At 36.1% G+C, this 20,643-nt stretch overlaps 1 protein-coding gene across 3 annotated transcripts in view; it reads right to left on the bottom strand.

The window, feature by feature from the left end:
* The window catches only part of TENM1 (teneurin transmembrane protein 1), an 895,307-nt gene that overhangs the window by 683,316 nt on the left and 191,348 nt on the right, over nucleotides 1-20,643 (bottom strand). For all 3 annotated transcript variants that reach the window (XM_035325181.1, XM_035325182.1, XM_035325183.1), the window contains one exon: nucleotides 3,355-3,438. The gene's annotated coding sequence lies outside the window, so the exon portion shown is untranslated. The remainder of the gene's footprint in view (nucleotides 1-3,354; nucleotides 3,439-20,643) is intronic.

The raw sequence follows: 20,643 nt of genomic DNA, 5'->3' as shown, positions 1-20,643 counted from the left end.
TAGGATGTGAGAAGTGTGTATGTGATAAATGCTGTAGCACCAAAGACCAATAAAGGAATTTATTTGAATCTGCCTTGATATTTTCACAATGTATTTCAGTCATATTTCAGGTCCAAATATTTGAAAATGGTGCTGTAGTTACTCATTCATTTTTTTTTTCTCTGTTATTTCAGCAGGACATAAAATTTCAGTTTAAATTATTTTTGTACATTTGAGCACTTAATCTGCTTCAGTAACTGATCATTCCTGAAATGTACCACAGTGAATATCAAAACTTTATTTATTTATTTATTTTTGGTGAAAGAAAGAGATTAGGAGCAATAATCCCCACATTTCCTCTCTAGAATAAGAGAAGGGAATAAGAGTAGCTTATTCCTCTTGCGAAGCTCAGCAACTGTGCAATTCAAGATTGTCTCAGGCTTATTTTTCAGTACCTATGTTACACAGTAATTTGCCTCTGAAAGATTGTTGTCCTCATATATGTAAAGATGACAGCTCATCATCTTCTTTGCAAGACTCACAACATTGATCTTAAATTTTCAGGCTCCTGGGATGACTACATGAGTGTCTCAAATTTAATTTTAGATAGAAATTTTATGGTTGCAAAAATCTGGCAAACATCTGAAAATGCTAGTCTGCATTTAGCCAAAACTTCAGGGAATATTAAAGTGCCCAGATTTAATATTTTGGAATAATTATTCTGTTTTGAAAGCCATCTCATAGCTTTTGAGATCTAACTAATAATTTTTGAATTCTTACAGCATAAAATATTTTACCTACATATAAATTATTATGGAAATCCCTGCCAGAAAAACATGGTCTGAATTTTGTTGTTTCACCTAAAACTACTTTTGTAGCTAAAATTACGAAAGCAATATTATCTATTTATTTCACTAGAGAGATGTATAGAGATCAGAGCCCACATTTTACTAAGTTCCTTATCAGGTTACTATATATAAACATTTTATGCATGCTCCCTTTTTGCCCCCAAAGCTCCTTCACTTCTCATCCACCTTCTTTCAGTACATTTCCTGACACACCTTGCATCTAGACTTCTCATTCTTCCTCAAAACATAATTGCAAATCTGAGGAAAAGAAATAAAAATAATTGCAAAGCTCCATATGCAGCAATTCAATGCCTAGCAACCTGTGATAGATCGAAGGAAGAAATCACAAATTATCTGCAAGAGGCAGTTGGAACTAGGGCTTGGGGTAAACAGACACACAAACAACATGTCAGCCATGATAAAGAGTGTAAATTTGAACAGATGTCACTTCCAGAGCAGCAGCAGGCAGATTAAACAGAATTGGCTTTGGATGAAATCCAAGGAAGAGCAAGAAAATATGATGCTTTCGCCCTGAGCTCTCACAGAAATCGAATCACCAGAACCTCTTTTCTTTAGTAATCACAACTGAGCCAGGCTAAAGGAGGAAGAGACTTTAGGAAGGCCTGTTTAAAATTACATTGATTACACAAACATATCCATCTGCAAATATTTCCTTTATAGGCATAAAGAAGAAAAAACACCTGTTATGAAATTGCTAAATAAGCAGTCTTCAAGTTATAATAATTTATGGTAGTATCAATTTCATCAGCATGCTACTAGTGCTTAATGAATCTAGGCCAAGTCTGAGGAAGAAAAAATAATGTTTTAACTCTCCAAAGTAGCAGCCATTACAAATATTTTGTCTGGTTACTATGTTTTGTGTATATATGTTTTAAATCACTGCTTCTTACTTGTGTGTATCAGTTTAGCAAGTATAAAGTACGCCGATAGAAAGAGAGAGAATACATAAGAATTGAAACCCTGCATAAAAGACATATCCACTTCGATTTCTCCTAAAACTTTCTAAGTAATTTTTATTCTCTCTCTTCAGTTGCATCAATATTATACTTTACAAATCCTTAATGACCAGCCAAGTATATCCACATCTGTAGCACACAGATTTATGTTTTTTGTTGCTGGTTTGGGGCTGTTTTTTTGGTTTGTTTGTTTTTCCAAGGACATTAATGTCTCCTTGGCATTGAATACCAGAGAATGAATCAAAACTTTATTTCAGGCCATAAGTTTCATAAAGTCAAGAAGAGTTCTGAAGTGTTTCCTTCACAAGTTCATGTTTATTACGTTAATTTTAAATTATCTTGACAAAAGCAGAAATAAATGCCAGTAGATTGTCAGCTGTCCATGTTCACAAACACTACAATTAAGAAAATCATATCTAAAAACCAAGAACTAATCCAGAATTAATCTATCATAAACACCATTATTACTTTGGATAGATACTAATAAAGAAAGAAGGAAAACAGAATTTTGCCAAGTTGTAAAACAAAGAAAGAAACCATAGAGGTAGAATATCAAACCAATTGAATTTTCAGTTATTATTACTGAAATAAACTCCATCATGTGATCCAAGATTACTCCTCTTTTTTCTTAGAGACCTGCTTTCAGTATTGCCCACAGAACAGCATAGCTATTTGCATGAAAGCAAAATGAATGGCAAGTTATTTTTTCTAAAATTAATTAATATCAACTTTCCTAGTTAATGTTTAACTCCATGTGGAAGAGATAAAAATCACACACTTTGTTTAATATGCACAACAGATGCCATTATATTTCCACACATCTGAAAAGCACTTTCATATTTTTAAGTCAGGTTTTCAAGCTGAAATGTTGCAGAGCTTTTCTAAGTCAATAATACAAGCCTACAAAATTAAAATGCACTACTTGTGTCAAACACAACAAAATCATTGTTTGTTTATTTTTAAGGTGATAATAAAAAAGATTAATGATACGTCTGGATAATGAAACAATCTGCCACAAGGCAAGCTGCAGAATACAGAGTGAGGCTCTAGCAACAATCCTAAGAAAAACTTCAGTTTTCTCCCTAACACATTAAGAAGTCCCTTTTATCACCAGGTGACATTTTTGCATTTAAAAGAGAGTTGATTTTCATGCAGTGCTTAAAGGTCAAACAGTTAATCTACCTCTGTAAGGAGAGCATTTTCCTCCAAAGAGATTTCTAGAGGACATCAAATCAATAAGAGCCATCAGACTCTACAAGAATAAAACCCTTCAGTGTTCTCAAGACAAAAACTTATACCAGTCCCAAAGAAATTGGATCCAGCCCACGAGAAAAATTCAGACATCACACAGCATGAAAAAAAAAAAAAAAAAAAGTAGTAATTTCTACAGTTTAACACAGATATAAAATATCATTAATTCAGAAGAAAAATCTTATTTAATGTGAAACCTGGAAAAGTATCAGTTTCATCATATGTATTCACTATGTCTTTTCATTTCTAAGTGGAAAAAAAAATGATAAGTTGTTAAAACAACAAAAATTTGAACTTACCACAGTATGATGTACTGAAATTTGGACTGGCGTGTTCTTCAGCTCTCCTTCAGTTCACAAGTCATGTGATACAAAAGGTTTCAACTGAAAGGGAGAATGAGAGAAAATGGGGTCCCCAATGAGAAAATGGTCAATCTAGCTGTATGCATACATCTTTGTTCAGTTTATTCAACATAATAAACCCATTTCTTAGCTTTCTGACAAAATCACCACTTGCCCTGCATACAGTGGCTTAAAAAAATTTGATTGAGGACACCTAAAATGGAACTCAAATACTGAATTCTAGAAACTAAAGACAAGTAATCTCAAAAAGGTATTTGCGTTTGAAATTCATTGGCTTGAAAGAAGCGTACTTCTGAGTCTACCATTTTAGAATGGGATTCAAAAGAATTGCTCTTACATTGCTAGCTCTGACACAAAGCTCAGGTTCCTCATTTTTAATGGAACTATTACGATGAGGGTAATAATATTTTTTAAACCTTTTCGATAGGCTGGGAACTCCTCAAGATAGTGATTGTGTCAAGATAGGAACCTCATATATAAATAGCTATTTTTCTGTATACATATATATATATTTTAATCTCACTTAAAGACATCAGACCCCTCAATAGAACAAATGGAGGGAGTAGAAAAAAATATAGAAATAAAAGGATAAGAACTGCTTTAAACTAAAAGAGGGGAGGTTTAGATTAGATGCTAGGGATAAATTCTTCCCTCAGAGGGCGGTGAGGCACTGAACAGGCTGTCCAGAGAAGCTGTGGATGCCCCAGCCCTGAAAGTATCCACATATCCAGGGGGGATGAGGCTTTGGGCAGCCTGGGCTGGCAGGAGGTGTCCCTGCCCATAGCAGAAGGTTGGAATTGGATGGGCTTTAAGGTCCCTTCCAACCCAAACCATTCTGTGATTCCATGAACTCAAGTTTTGACCTTTGCTATACGTGTAAGACTCTTCTGTGCTTGAAAGGAAGAAGAGCTGGGGATTACGCAGAAGTACTGACTGTTCTATGTGGACTGCTGTGCAGTATCTTTCTGCAGGCACAAAATAGCACTGTTTATAGTTTTTGCTTCTGAAGGAAATTTAAAAAATGAAAGTATAAAGAAAACAGAAGGAATGAAAAGTTTAGATAAAGGTAAGAGAAAATGAGAACAAAATAAAAATCTGGTGAAATACAGATGTAAAAGAGTACATTGTACAGAAAGTACAATAAAATAATTTGTTGGAAAATAATTATGCAAGACATAGAAAAACAATTCAGTTGCCTGGTCTGTATTCTTTCTTGAGAAGTTCACCTTGATAGTGACTTTGTGATTTTTATCTGAGCTTTATATTGAAGTTATAGAACATACATTTTTAATTTTCATTTCCCTTTCAGCTACTCTGGGATAAATTTCAATCAGTCCTCTGCCTAGCTTGATTTCAACTCCAGGAATAAAAAAATCCATAGTGTATAGGCTTTGATGCTTTTTGTTTATATGATAACTCCTTTTAATTACCATTTTGTTTGCCAGGTCTCTTCAATGAAATTTAAAATGCAATTATTTTTCACTCAGTAATACACAAAGTAATTTGAATGATTTTGATTTATATTTTGATATAATTAAGGTAAAACTAATAATTATATATAAAACATTTTTGAACATCTCCTGACAAAATATTATTATTTATTTTTGAATTTTCACTTCATTCATCATTCATTTCTAAACCATTCCCAGAGCTTCTATGGCACCTAATGATCAATTTTATGGTTATTAAATGTAACATTGCTAGAAGAATGTTTCCTAAACAAACCTATCTCTCCAATTATTTTAAAATACCTGGAGCAGATTTTTTTTTTTTCATCTTCTAATTAACGCCTTTTGCTTCTCTACACAGTCATCCTTGTCTTAAATTTTCACTTAAACAAATTTGACTCCATTGAAGGAGAACCAAAATTTCAGATCCAGGCCAGAGAGAGAACACGGACTGGAGGAAAATTGTGTTTTCCCTTCTACATCCTCATAATGCAGCCACCTGTCAACACACAAGCAGTTACATTCAGGTAACCACAGCACACCTCAGTCCTCTTGTAGAATAACCCCCAAAGCAGATACCAGGTTCATGGATGTATGAGTTAAAAAAGAACTGTGAGAAAGGCATGAAACAAATGAACATATCCCAGATTCCAGATATTTCAGGAGACTGAAGTTTCAGATATGACTTTGTTCATAATGGAAGAGTGAATACATGCTTTTTACTAAACACAGCAGAGTGAAAAAAGTCCATCATGCATATAATGCAGTCCTTTATTTATAAAATCTCTTAGAAAATTATTTATTTTTCCGTCTTGCCAACTTACTTGCATTGTAACCTGTCTTCTTCACAAGTGCATTTTGCACTGCAAAAGACTAAAATATCTTGAAAGCTCATAGCACAAAAAAAACATGTTTTCCTTTCCGGAGCTTTGTCAAGAGAGGTATTCCAATTCCACCCTTTGATCATTTTAAGCTCTGCCCTTTGGAAAATTTACAGAGCTAAAATTTGTAACTGAAAGCATTCATGGATTTAAACTAAATCAAGCTGACAGTCTTTGCTCTTTCCTCAGATTTTGAGCAGTCCAGTCCCAGGGATTAGGGGTGCAATTCCATAGGATTGTAAATCTAAATTTTTGGCTGTCTCATCCCACCCTTCCTCTCTATCCTTCATCTTCTCTCCATTATCTACTTTTGCTCAATAAGCTTCCTGAACTGGCTTGCCACTGGATCGCTCGTGTTCCTGCTGGATTTAGATGAGTTTAAATTACTCTTCCCTCCCACCTGCCCATGCTCTATGTTCCTCCTCCCTCCCTTTCAGCCAGCACAAGTAATTATCAGACCAGAAGATGAGCCAGACAGAGGAGCAGATTCAGCTGAAAGTGCCATTAAAGATATCCCAAAATCAAGATCAGTTTTCAGTCTTGTGAACAATTAGGCATGGACAATGAAACAAGATAATCTAAAACCAGAACAATAAAACAGGAAAAAAATCCATCCTTTTTAAACACCATAAATTATAAAATATTAAACTGTAACAGAAGACTCATTATATAAATATATCTCTTTCCAGGTTTACAAAGAAAGTCAAAAAAAAATCTAAATTAATGGATTCTTCAGTGAATACCTAGGCTTTGTGAGCAACATAATATAATCAATATCAAGTTATCTTTTCTTGTCAGGAAGTTAATAGGTATTAATAGCACACTGTTTGGTGAAATTTTACTGATGGAAAGTAGACACTACAAGGGCTAATTTACCTCTAATTATAGTATTTTTCCCGACGAAAGTGCCAGAGAAAATCATCAACATAGAAGTCTTCTGCGAGAGAAAACTTGGGTAGAATAATATAGAGACAATGCAGATGTTTGCTTTTGAATAAACAATGAATAGAAACAGAGGCTGGTGGATGAAAGCCCAGGGAGGAAAAATGAGAGCATACCATGGTTTCCATGGTGGTTTATTCCCGTAATGAAATGGGAACTGTTTTACAGATGTTGTGATCAGGTGTCCCAGAGGAAACAGGGGTCTCCTTGAAATAGTTAGTGCCCTAGAAACATAAGCTAAAGTGCTAAAGCTGTATGCTGGAGGAATTATATTCTCCTGCTTCCTTATGTCCATACAGTCATAAAGCATTTATGTCTCATGTACTTGCAATTTTACTAAATCCACAGCTTGGTTTTACCTGTCTCTTTCACTAAGAAATACTGAATTGTGCAGCTAAAGGAATCAGTAAGACTGTCCTCTGCAGCACAGTCTCTTTGCATCTGTTAGCACAATTCCGTGGCACTAACATTTCCTTCAGTTTCAGAGGCCCTTCCTAGACTACCACGTAATCCAGCAGATCCCAGTCCCCCGGTCTGCCCAGGGACAGGGCTGCAGGCAGACTCCATGTAGTCCATAAAGCCCGTCGGTGACGCCTTGCTGGTGATGCCAGCTGGCAGAGGGCGTGTGATGGTATGAACAGTCTCTGTGAGATCTGCCTCCCTTCTGACCTGTAAGAGCCACATCAACAGTTGCAGACTCTATACAGTTACTCTGCTAAAGGCTGTGGTGCTGCCGAGGGTACATCAAAACAGGATGTCCTGGCATATATCCCTCCACCCCCAGCTCCTCTAGGTCAGTCCCAGCATGAAGGGGGTGGGACAACTGTGGGTCTAACAAAATAAAGAAAAACTAGGAAGCTGTGATGCCAACCAGCTGAGTAATCGTGAACAAGTGCCTTCTCCTTCCTTGGCTTTGGTTATGATGTTTGGGGCTCAAATATGACCTCTCATTTATGTTTACTTAGGGCTCGCACTGTAAGAGGAAAGCAACAGCAACAGATGATTGTGAGTTTTAATACTAGCAATAATTTACAAAATGATTAGAGATGAGACATGACATGAGTTTCACACTATGAAAAGAGAATGAGATCTCAGCCAACAAAGCCTGAAGGTTGGAATGCTTCCAGCAGGGATTTAAGTTGTGTCCATCACAGAGGGACCAACACATTATGGATATTTCCTGTTCAGTTTTGAATTATAAGAATTTTGCATGGAGCGTAGATTTTTCTGTAATGGTTCAGAAAGGTAAATGTGACTTGGCAAGAGAAAAAGGAAGGCAGCTCAATCACCCCCTACATTTTTAAAAGATAAATTTATTAATTATTTGAGCCTATTTGCTGATGAAACACAACTAGACATAAACAAGAAGTAGGGAGACTTTTCCATCTTGCTGACAAGTCTGGACAACTGAAAGTAAGCTTTAAAAAAGGTCATGCTCTCCTAGACAATCTACCTTAGATCATAAAGTTGCTTCCCAAACCAAAAAAGCAACGAGTAAGACATGCACAGTAGCTGTCCAAACCTGTCATTACTCTAACTTCAAGAGGAAATGGAAAAAAAAGAAACCTTTCCTGGTGCAGAAAAACATATCTTTTCCCATTGCAGACAAACATACAAGTCATCCAATGGATGAGAAAAACCCAAGAGACTTAAACTGAATGCTTCTCTCACCTCATCCACCTGCAACTCAGAATTTGTGGTTTCAGCCCTTAAGCATGCAAGTGGTTCTTTCTTCTGCTAATCTGTCAAAGCTGGTCTTTTGACATCAGACTCCAACCCTTCCAAATCAATAAAGGCCATATTTTTGCATATTGTCCATAATAATAAGCATTTGTATTTAAATTAGTAAATGACAACAGAAGAATTAGGCTCTGAAATCAGACTACTCACACGGTATCACTGGAACTGCCCTGCCCCTAAACCTGCAATCTGAATATTACTTCTTTACTATTTTAAATACCATGTGCCATGCCCTGCATCCAGTCTTCACGACAACTTCACTAAGGAAGCAGAAAACTACCTTTTCACTGGAGCAGATAGGGAATATCTGATTGCATCTTGCCCTGATGGCCCTAAAACCTCTTTTAGCACTTTCATAGAGTCATAATTGCTCCATTTTCACATGGAAACACAGGCACAGTTAAAAGCATGTGTGCGTAATGCACAGAGGAAATTGAATGAATGTTCTCTTCCTATGGCCCAAAAAGAGTCCTACAGCAAATGAGATTCGACCATTTCCTGAGAAATCTATTGCATTAAAAAATGAATAAATAAAAATCCACAATTGCCTCAAAACTTTAAAGGTCTCATGCAAAACAAAAGAAAACAAACAAACAAACAAACAAAAAACACACAACTTTAAAAACAGCTTGACAATGTTATTTTTTCCCCATATTTGAATGCACAAATTAGTATCAAATACATTTCAGCTATCACTGCCTGCAATACCTCACCGCAATGACGTTAGTGTGCTCTTCTAGTTTTAAAGGTCATCAGGGTTTAAGAGGTATGTTCTATACTTTAAAAAAAAGTTTCCTCACATTTTCGAGCTATTACTGGATCTCATTATATTTTCCGAATATCAAGCACATCTCTTAAAGTTTACATTAAGTTTTAAATGAATAGAATTTTGAAAGGTCAAATAAATAATGAGGTATCTCACTGCCACAGGAAATATATTCACTATTTTGCCACAAGATTTTCTAATTCAGTTACTTCTGGAAGAAAATCCTTTGCTGTATTGACTTGTTGCATTAAATTCTGATCATGCTTAGCCTTACAGAACATACAATACAAAACCATGTTAGACAGAAGCATAACAATATCTGTAGCAATGCTTTGCCCTTGATAACCTCTTCTCAAAAATGAAAGTGTGCTGAAATATTTAAGACTACCACCAGCATGAAGCCGATGCATCCTATAGAGTCCCCTTTATTGTTGCTTGTTCATTAGCTGACATGCTAGAGAGTGAACTCTGTTTCTCGCCTAAACTTCCAGAGGATACTGAATTTTTCAGTGGGGGTCCACAGGTTAGTAACTTTATCTCAATATTGAAAAATATACTTGAGTGGCAGTTGTTACAAGTAGCATCTTTTTTGGTTTGGTTTGGTTTTAGTAAACAGTAAGTTACCCAAACTTCTAGTCTCCATGCATGTCATCACTGTACAATACTGTTTTGTACCAGCTGTTTCTAAGAGGCAGTTTGTGGCTTGTGTATTCTGGGGGGAATTTTCTCAGACTCCTTTGTGAGATGTTGTATTATACTGGAAAAGTAATCCAAATTCAGATCTGAGTAATTCTATATTAAAGACTCAAGTTTTGGCTGTTGTTCAGTGTAAGACTCATTTAAAAAAAAAAAAAAAAAAGTCACAAATCTCATCAGAATAATCTAATCACTGAGTTCGTTAAATATTCTGAGGACAATTGCAGACAATTGCATCTTTTTTTTTTTTTTTTTTTTTTTTTTTTTCTTTTTTAATACAAAAACTAAGCAAGTTCCTAGACTCTTTGGTAAGTCAAATATTTGACTGCACAAACAGTTTCACCATTCAAGGAGCTAAGTATCTGTTTGACCAGGTTGGTCCATCTCATCCTTTCTCTTTTTCTCCTTTTTCCCCTTCTCCAGAAACAACTCCCTGCACATCTGAACCCGCCCCTCTGGGTAATTGCTCGGTAAGAGACCAAGGATTGTGTTAGGCTGTAGGCAGTAAGCATTTCAATACTTATTTCTGAGAAAATACTCCTTTGAATATTAAAAATGTATATCCAGGGAAAAAAAAAAAAAAGCCTACCAGCAGCCTACCACTTTTACATTTTAATACTTTTAGTATAGCCATCTGAACAGCTTAACTTTCATAAAACCTTCTGCTTGCTAAAGCTCTCTGCTAGCTTTACAGCAGGATAACAAATCTAATTCAGCTTTATGTTCTATTTCCCCCCTTTTTTGTTTTTGGAATAATTCTCTGCAGGAAAATTCTTTTATGTTTTGTTTCTTTGCCATAATTGTGTAGAAGAGCCTTGAGGCAAATTAGAAATGTAATAATCAATAACTGAGTTTTATTAAGAGATTGAATTTAGATAGACATGCAAACTGAACCATAATATAACAATCTATTCTGCTACTTGGCTTTCTACATCAGATTTATTCAGAAAGATGCTGAGACAAAAAAGTTCATATTGGTGAACAGCTTTTTTATTTCTTTCTTCTTTTTTTTTTGTCTACGTTATCACATACCAGAGATGACACTTGTCAGCCAATTAAATAAGATTTTTTTTATAACCACAAAACTATCATAAAATCTCATATAGCAACTTCTGAGAAGAATCAGAAGTTACATGGGTGACTATATGACTATACACTGCCACTTATTAAATTATTTGAGGGATGGTGCGGAAGGAAGAGCAGGAGAGATCCACTGAAAAAACACCTGTCTTTTTCTATATAATGAACTTTAATTAATTTGAAAGGGAAAAACGTAATCAAATTATTTAAGTGATTAAGCAGAAATAACAAATTGAACACTTCTGGCATTGTCATATCTACAATAAATATCGTATACTTAAATATTTTGGTCCAAATAGCTTGACAAAAAAAGAGCATAACTGAAGGTTCAAGCTCTTCGCTGTTGTGAAATTACTACGGCACAGTCTAGATGCAGGAGGAGGGCTTCAACAATGCCACAGGAAGCTAAAAATCTCACACATTTTCAGAGCAGGCACCTTGCACTCAGAGAAACTGCTTAAGGCTCAGTCTTAAACCAGCACCACCTTTAGCATCTAGTATAGCATGAGGAGTCCCTGGAAGAGGTACCATATTCCTGATGAGATCAGACGAGCTGGACTGATGTGAGGACATTAGGAAGAGGAAGAGATGTAGCAAAGGGCTTTACCCACCTCACCCAGAATACCGTGCCTTCAGAGGCACCGTGGCCTCCAGAAGACTTGCTGGTTCTTTTTCATCCCTCCAACCTCTCCAGAGCCTGCTCTGCCACTACTATAAAACTATCTTTTGCCTATGAGATGTTCGGCTTTGTTGTGGTTGCCCTTTCTGCACTGAGATAGTAATATAGTAATTTCACAACAGCAAAGGGTTCAGCCTTCAGTCAGGTTCTCACTGACACAACACATTTAATCACAAGAAAGTTAAAAGAAAATATGCAAAGAGGTATTGCCTTTCCTCCTCTTTCAAGTCTGAAATAAACATGAACAAACTGTCTCTCACTACGCCAGACATGTCTAAATAGCTCTGTATCTTTGGAAGAAAAGAGCTGATGCAAAATAGGAAAGACATAAATTGAATTAGATAAATAAGCCCCAGAGAATGTTGATTTTATTTTATAACCCAAGTGATCAAATATATCAAAGAAATTCAATCAAAAGAAAGGTGTGGTTTGAGCTAACATTTCTTTGACCTTTAAGAGTCTGTGATTAACAGAAACTTTATTAAAAAGTGCAGTCAATGTCTGAATGCTTAAAGGAGTTTCTAGGTGATCATATTTTAAACAGTTTTAAACTAATGTCATACAAACCAATGATGAATGTTTGCTACAGAGCTTTCTCTCTAAAGATGCTCAAACCATACACAATTTTCATTCTGAGAGTCTCTACCCCAGTCCTTTCATATTCTCACTGTGCTAGACATGATGGTAGCCACAAAAACGACAGACAGTATTATCCAGGTAGTAGTGACAAGGGAAAGTTTCAAGGGAGAGTATCACAGAATCACAGAATGTTCTGGGTTGGAAGGGACCTTAAAGATCATCTAATTCCAACTAATACATGGTTAGTTTCTTAGGAAGATCTTAGAAAGATGTTTCTTTCTGCCATTGTTCCAACTGAGCTGTTTTACCTATGGAACATCATTGCATCGCATCTATCCAAGTGCACCCACTGTGCATATTCTAAATCCTTTGTTTCAGCTAAGGGAAACCATTCAACTCCACATCAGCACAGAGTCTGCATTAGAATCATTGGATTTGTGAGGTAGAGCTATCTGAGATTCACTTCTTTAGTATATACTAATATTAACTGCTTAACTGAATTCTCAGAAGACATTCTATTAAATATTGAATAGTACCATTAGGTAATCATAAGGAAATGATAATTTTTTCTGAGGGCTTGAATCTGGTACTTGAATATGAGAACTATTCGTTGATTTTTTCTTTTTCCTTTAGATACTTTTCAGAACTGTAGTTGCAGTTCCATCTGCAATGTTCCACATTTAAAGCATTGTTATAGTATACAGCCTGCTGTATGCAGAGCATTTTGTCCAATTTTTCACTTCCAGCCTAGAAAACTCAAAGCCAGAGCTCTGACACATTAGTCACACAATCAGCTAAATTAGGCTACTCCAGTTGGTTTAACTGGCAACTTTCAAGCATGCAAAACAAAACAACAAGGTTTTAATGGTTTAAAACCTCCAAAGTGGATCATAATACAAAATGTATTGCTCATCAGCTGGCATAGAAGGCAAGGAATGCCATATGCTTTCAGTTTCATTTGTGCTGTTTATCTTTAATACTAAACCCTAATGCAATACACTTTCTATTACTCTGCCATGTCAACCTTTTTTATGTGTAAGGGGGTCAGGAAAACAAGACAATACTGGTTTTGATAATCACAAGCCAATACAGGCTCTACTAATTCCAGGGCAGCTGAGAGTTATGCAGTAGCAAATTACATTTTTTTTTCCATGCATGAATTAGAAGGCCCATATTTAACAATACAGTGACAATACTTGTTTGGATGGCTACCTATATGCTTGAAATTACCTTTTAGACCAATTGGAAAACAAAACAGCAGTAAGTCAAAAATACAGATGAGCAACTCAAGTTTTAAAGTGCCAATGCAATAGTTAAGTCCTCCATATGTAAGTAAGGTTAACTAGCAGGTGGCGAAGGGATTATTCTGCCAGAGAGCACAGCATTGATGGATATAGGAGAAACACTTTTTCACTTATAATAAGGCAAGTGCCTTGGTGACAGTGCCTCCCCACACTGCAAAGCAAGAAGTCAGTCCTGTTTATGAAAATCAGGTCTCTCTCTGACACTATTCCAAAGTTCCCATATCCCTACCAAGCTGCTGGTGTTTGCTTTCATCATGTTCAGCACCCCTATAGACAAACAACAGTGTGGGGGAAAGCAACATTGAGCATCTGTGAGATTAAACTTGATAAGGCAAAACACTTCAGTCATAACCACATGATGGATTAACAACCCTACTATTGTCTTTGAAGTCAAAAAAGGAGACAAATAAAATCAAGCAAATATCTGAGGATCCTTTGCCCTTATATTATCCTTTCAATCACCAAGTTATTTCCTCTTTATAAGGTAGTGGAGGTTCCTTTTTAATGACAAGGTATTTTCATAAGCACACAATGGTCTTGTCAATGGCAATAATAACCATCAAGTAACTTGAGCAACATTAGAATTTTTCCTGTATCATCATAATGGCCCTGTCAACTGTAATTGTGTTTTGAACAACGGCTGATCAGGACACCCCCCAGAAAAATGGAAGAGCTACAATACTGGCCATTCATTTAACACTTCTCAACTTCTGGTTCCTTCAGAGAACTCATTTCTGCATGCAATTCTGTTAGACACCTGACGGAAGGTATTATATTGCTTCCTTACCCCCCTTACTGTTTGCACAGAATTTTAAGTACTTTTCTGATACTATTGCAATTTCTTTTGGTCCTCCATCTTCCCTCATTGTGGACAAGTAAGATGCTGCAATATGACATGATAAGAGCTCAGAGAAGGCAGCTTGCCAGCTGGCCACTGTCCTGGAAGCTCTCTGGGAGAAAGACAGAAGGCAGAAACCTGAATTACCAAAAAGTAACATGGGTGAAAACAGAAAATGCAGCTTCATAAGAGATGCTTTACAAACTAAAGCAGGAAAGAGAACGAATTGGACAAATCTGATGATCACTGAGGGAATGGTAATCTGTTTGCACACCTAAAACTCCAGACTATCAAACTCCAGAAATTCATTTTGAAACAGTAAAAGAGCAACTGCCTGGTGAGGAAACTGGAAGAGATTGCTGATCACATCCAGTTCTGTCTTTTTGGATGATGGAAAACTTGAAGATATGCAGCTGAACAAGGAGAAAGAAGAGTTAAAAAGTCAAGCAAATTTTGCTGAAGAGGAGCACATTAATTATCTTCTAGAGAGAATTAAGTCTCTGCAGTCTTAAAACACTTTGAACACGGTTTCACTGTGAGAAGGTCAGAGAAGCATCTGCTTTGTTCTCAGTTAAGAAAAGCAAACCAACCCCCCCCCCCCCCCAAAAAAAAAAAAAAAACCGGGGGGGGGGGGGAACCCCAGGGAACCATATATTTTCTAAATTGTCTGTTTTTAGAAAAGGCATTTAGAAATAAAAATTAAAATGCAATTAAAATACAAATCCCAACCCTCCTTCATGTATCTATGAAGTATTCATCAATTCAATGACTATATCTGTCAAGTATTAATATTTTCTAAATAAAAAGCATACCATGAGATAAAAGTTTATTTTTGGGGTGGGGGATTTTATGATCTTAAATAAAAAACTGGTCTTAAAACTTACTCTTGAATCTCGTGGCACAGCACTCTCCGCAGGCTTTACAATCTTCTCCAGTGCCTGCTTTAAGACCACTATCTAAGAATGATTTCACTACATGTGAATGTGCTAACGCATAGATTAATGTTTAATTAACCAGATTAATGTTTTTCAGTGTCATCTTTGCAGGGAAAGCCTATCTAACTGTAGGGAAAAATATTAAGTAATTTTAAAATTAAATTCCAAATAGTGAAATAGAAGTATAATTCTAAGTCATTTGTTTATTAGTCCTAAACTAACAACATTCAAGCCTACACAGATGAGAAGCTTTGAAAGGTTTTGATTTGCTTAAAATTAACCCAATATTTATGTTTAAACTAAAGTTTAAAACTTTTTTTTTTTTTTTTGGAAAATAAATTAATCCTTGGTGTAAAGTCTTCACATCTGTAGAATTTATCAAGATCTTGACAATTTTTCAACAATCTTCAATACCTTTAAGTGAACTGCCTTCACATAAAAATTTACACTTGTGCTCTGAACTTACCTGAAGTCAAACCCTGTCCAAGTGAGAAGTTGTCCGAGAAGTACTGAACATCTGAGGTCTGCAGGGACCTATGATGATCACCAAGTTCATCTAGTCATCTACAGCAGACTGCTCAGGACCATGTCCCATCAGATTTTGAGTAACTCCAAAGATGGTGACTTGATAACCTCTGGAAAACCTATGCCAGTGCCCAACCACCCTCACAGTAAAAAAAATTCTTCTGGTTTAAATGGCATTTCCTGTATTTCCTTGTGTTCCCATTGCCTTTTGTCCTACCAGTGAGAAGAGCCTGGCTCCACAGGTCACTATCTTTCCTCAGGTATTTAAACAGATTGATAAGATCTGCCCTGTGCCTTTCCTGCTTCAGGTTAAGCAAACCTAGCTAGCTCTCAGCCTCCTCCTGTATGGCAGATACTCTACTCCTTCAGGCAGCTGGACCAGCTCAGTATGCCTATGTCTTCCTTGAACTGGGGTGCACAGAACTGGACATGCTGCTCTAGCTGTAGCCACACCAGTGTATTCAAACAATGAATATATGTTTTTATATGCCAGAACAATGAGCTTAAGGATCATTTGTTGAATAATAATCAACTTATGATCACACTCTCCTGCATTTAACTAATGCAGTTACAAAAAATCTTTTATCTCAACTGCTTCTGACTGCACAGGTGAGCTGAAACTTTTTTTTTTTTTTTTTTTTTGCTTTCAGATGGCACATTTAGTTCTCTATTTCTGCTCCAAAAACCCATTTTTTACATCTCTGAGAGCTGAGTTTCTATTATGCATGAATTCTGCTTTGCTGACTGGCTTCAAGATTTACATTACACGAAGTGAGATTTTTAGCCCTGGAAGAGAGCAAGCATCATCTCTATTGTTTTTGGCAAAGAGCACAAGCACTAGCAGGTGCTCTATTTGTTTGGCCTCCAAAGCAAAAACCGAGAGGGATCAGCAGTGGAATCTCTAGGCATTTAAAATTTCCAAATTTACTAGCTCTTCAGTAATCTGCCACTCTAGGAGTAACCCCAAAGTTTCAATTCTGCCACTGTTCTGAAGAGGAAAAGAAATTGGATAAAGAATTCACATTCCAAGGCCATTCCCTGATTTGCAAACCTTTACCCATTACCACATTTATATAACAGACTGAGCATTCAGGAGCCATCTGTTCTTCAGTCTGCTCCCTGTATTTTGGGACCACGGACCTACCAGAGCAGCCATCACCCACCTCCTACCTGAATACGGGGGACTTGCACGCGCCACTCAGATCTCTGCAGCCAGCTGCTGCCTCACCTGAAATGCTCTGGCAGTTTGAAACGCAACTCATTTCTGGGAGCAGAAACTGATATGAGTTCAGAATTTCCTTCTCCAGGGAAGGGAAAGAAAAAAGTTTGACACTGAAGAGTGTCTATAATTCAAGTTCTGATTATATATAGTCACGCATCTGTGTCTGAGTGATCTGGATATCACTGTGAGCAAATTCTCAAAAGGAAGCTAAAGCAAGCTCTGGAAATTCCTTCTTTTATATTATCAAAGTACTTGGAGTAAAACTGAAATTATGTCTATTTATTCACTGCCAGTTTCCAATTCCTGTAAACCCACAGAAGGTTTTGTAGGTTACTGTTACTCTCATGAAAGTCCATTTCTCCTGCTAGTCTCTCAGAGAACATTTACTTATCCCCATCCAAATTTAATATCAGAGCAAATCTTCCCTACTATTGCCATCATTTTATGATATTTTGACATTTTTCAGGATAGCTTAGGCTACCCCTGTCACAACTATTCTTGGCATGTTCAGAATGAATATAGACAACACTTCGAACTTTTAGAAAGATTTCCTTCCCAGAACAGCCTTCTGAAACCACGGGGGAAACCTGTAGTTCTGGGGGTTTTGTTATCTTTATTTTTTTAAATAACACTAATTAATTCCTGAGATCCTATTTCTTGTTAATCCAGTTCTTCTAAACACTGAATGGATATTTTAGCAAAAATATTTTTTCTAGTACATGTAAATCTAAAACTGAGAGAAAATACTTCATCTCAGGAAGAGACAGTAGCTTTTTGTTAATGCAACCTAATCCTTCTTTTCTAATCGCTGTGGCAGCCACTGCACAGATAAACTGAATCTCTCATGATAAATTAATATAAACATATTAACTCCTTTGATAAAAGATTTATTATTCAATCTCAGCAGAACTGGGAGTTTCTAGCATCCCTCAATGCTTCTGATGGAGTGGTTAATTTACTTGCCACAGGATTTTGGGGCACTTTGTATGCAAGCCACCAAGAGAAGGTCCTCTGACTGCATTTTTTCATGTCACATCTCATCACTTGGACAAACACATCCCCTGAAGTGAGAAGCCAGGAAACTGTGAGACCACTCCAGTGCACCTTTGGATCCTGTGCTTCAGCGCGGCAGCTCTCGACACCAAAGCAGCTTTCTAAGAACAAACTAGAGCGGGGGATCCCCAACTGAAGAATCCTTCTGTTCCATTCACCTCACTAACTACCCCTGTCCAGCAGCTTTCTGAGGACAGAAATTATGAAATGCTCTACCAGGCTTTGCAATATAAAATGTCTAATACATGGATTTCAGCTGTCATCCCATGATGCTACCACCTCCCACCCTACTCTCTCTGTCCCTTTTCACAAACTTCAATTTGCTTTGCCAGGAGGAAAAAAAGACGTCAAAGAGAGAAAATGAAAATACTGTTATGCTACCACATAAACTTGTGATGAGCCTGCATCTCCAATACTGCGTGCAGCTCTGCTCCCCTCCCCAACTCAACAAAATAAATAATAATAAAGTAATAAAGAAATTATCAAAAATGCTGATGAAAAATGTGGAACTGCTTCCAAGCAAGGAGTAATTAAGCAGACATTTTCCAAATTTTTAATTTTTTACAAATTTTTAATTTTTGCACTGGATTCCTCAGCTTACAAATCAGATGCCTGAGATGCACTCTCTATATGTACACTTACAATCCAGTTTATTGCCAGGCCACCAGAGGAGTTCAGTAGAGATGGGCAAGAGTCCCCCAAAAGAACAAAGTTATTCAGCCATTTTAAAAATGCACTTTGAAATCAGACTTTTTTTTTTTTTTAATAATTTTTTTTTACAGGCCATGCTATTTCATCACATTTTATTTCCTTAATCAAAATTATATGCAGTATGGTCAGTTGCTTTACAGCCAAGCCCATCAACATTATCATGTTTACCGTTAATAATTGCCATTCAGGAAAAAAATATATATATATATCAAGTCAATTTTAGAAGACTCAGTTAGACAATGTTCAGTTTCATTCGTATTCATCCACTAGCTTCTTTACTGTTTGAACCAAGTATTGGAGTTACTTTTAAATGCTGGATACCTTGGCAATACCAGCAGTCCTATAAACACCCCAGTCAGCTCGTGTCCATCACATTGGCATTCACTCAGTGTCCAATAAGTACTCTTAAACTATTTGATAGATAAAGCAGCACCTGATTATTTGAACAAAGTTGAACTTGTTACAGCTTCTTGGCAAGCTGTTGCAATGAACAATATTTAATCAAACATGCATTGTGTGTGTATACTGTAAATATATGCAGCACATATATTTTCCTCCAGTATGAATTCCAGAATTTTGATAATAAATTAGTACCTTCTTTAATATTCCTTTGTTCTGAGGATCTTCTTAAAAAATATTACTATGTACAAACCTCAGATTTCATTTCACTTTATCAGTTTTTCTCTGTAGTTCCTTGTCTGTACCATGCAGTTATTTCTCTCAACTTCCTACTCTACATTTGTTACAGCTTTTTTTTTTCTCTCCTTACAAATGCTGTAGGTTCCCTCTCTAAACCACATTTTATAGTATAGAATATTAAATCTCTTTAAAATTATATTAACACACTCTGCAAGATATTTCCTAGAGGGACTTGAGTGCCACACGAAGCTCTGAAAACACATTAATTAAAAGGAAAAACTTAGTGTTTTACATTTTAAAATCTCACAGTAATAAGAACACAACTTTTAATGAGCACTAATTCATAGTAACATTTTGCCATATAACCAACTCCTTTAATTTAACATTAATTTTGGTTTATTATAGGTTTTATAGATTTTCTTTGCTTTCTCAAGTCTGTTTGTTCTCATCGGATCATCTTTCTAATGAAGTCGCTTTAAGAAAATCAACTTTTGTCCGGTCTTAGTTTACAAATAGTAAACTATAGACAGAGTTAGGGACTCACTGAATTAATTAAGCATTTAATAATCTGCTGTGCTGCCTTTTATCTAGAATACAACTTTTAATGAATACAATTCCTAGATTGTTTTATTTCACATTACTATGGATTACTCTTTATTTCACATTACTATGGATGTGCATTGCTTTGTACACAAAATAGTTTGGAAAATTAAAAGGTGCTTACTGAGAAAAATGAATAAACCTGAAAATAAAAACCTCCAATGAATTAATAAATTGAGTGCTATGAATTAGTAAGAGTAGTATAAGATCTGGTATAATGGATTTATCATTTCACCTCATCGTTTATCATTTTTTCCCAATCTCATTTTGAAAAGAGTTTAACAAAGTGCAAATGTCTGAAATTATTTTATTGGGCATTGACTAAGCTTAATAAATATTATTTGCTTTGAGATAAGGCAAAGTATATAGGTAAATACCTAAAAAGTAGGTATAGTTATACATGTACCTCTCCCTGTTTTGGAGGAATGAAGCAGTGGCCTCATACAGTATCTAAACAGAGCAACCAACATAAATCATCATTATTACTTTCAGAGGAAAGCATTTTCAGTCCAAATACCTTGAAATCACTGTAGAAAGCTAATAAATTACTAAATACTGTATTACCAGTTTACAAATACAGCTGCTGAC

Source organism: Oxyura jamaicensis, chromosome 4 (genome assembly GCF_011077185.1).
Source record: "Oxyura jamaicensis isolate SHBP4307 breed ruddy duck chromosome 4, BPBGC_Ojam_1.0, whole genome shotgun sequence".
Taxonomy (NCBI): Eukaryota; Metazoa; Chordata; class Aves; order Anseriformes; family Anatidae; genus Oxyura; species Oxyura jamaicensis.
This window is presented reverse-complemented; position numbering and strand designations above follow the sequence as displayed.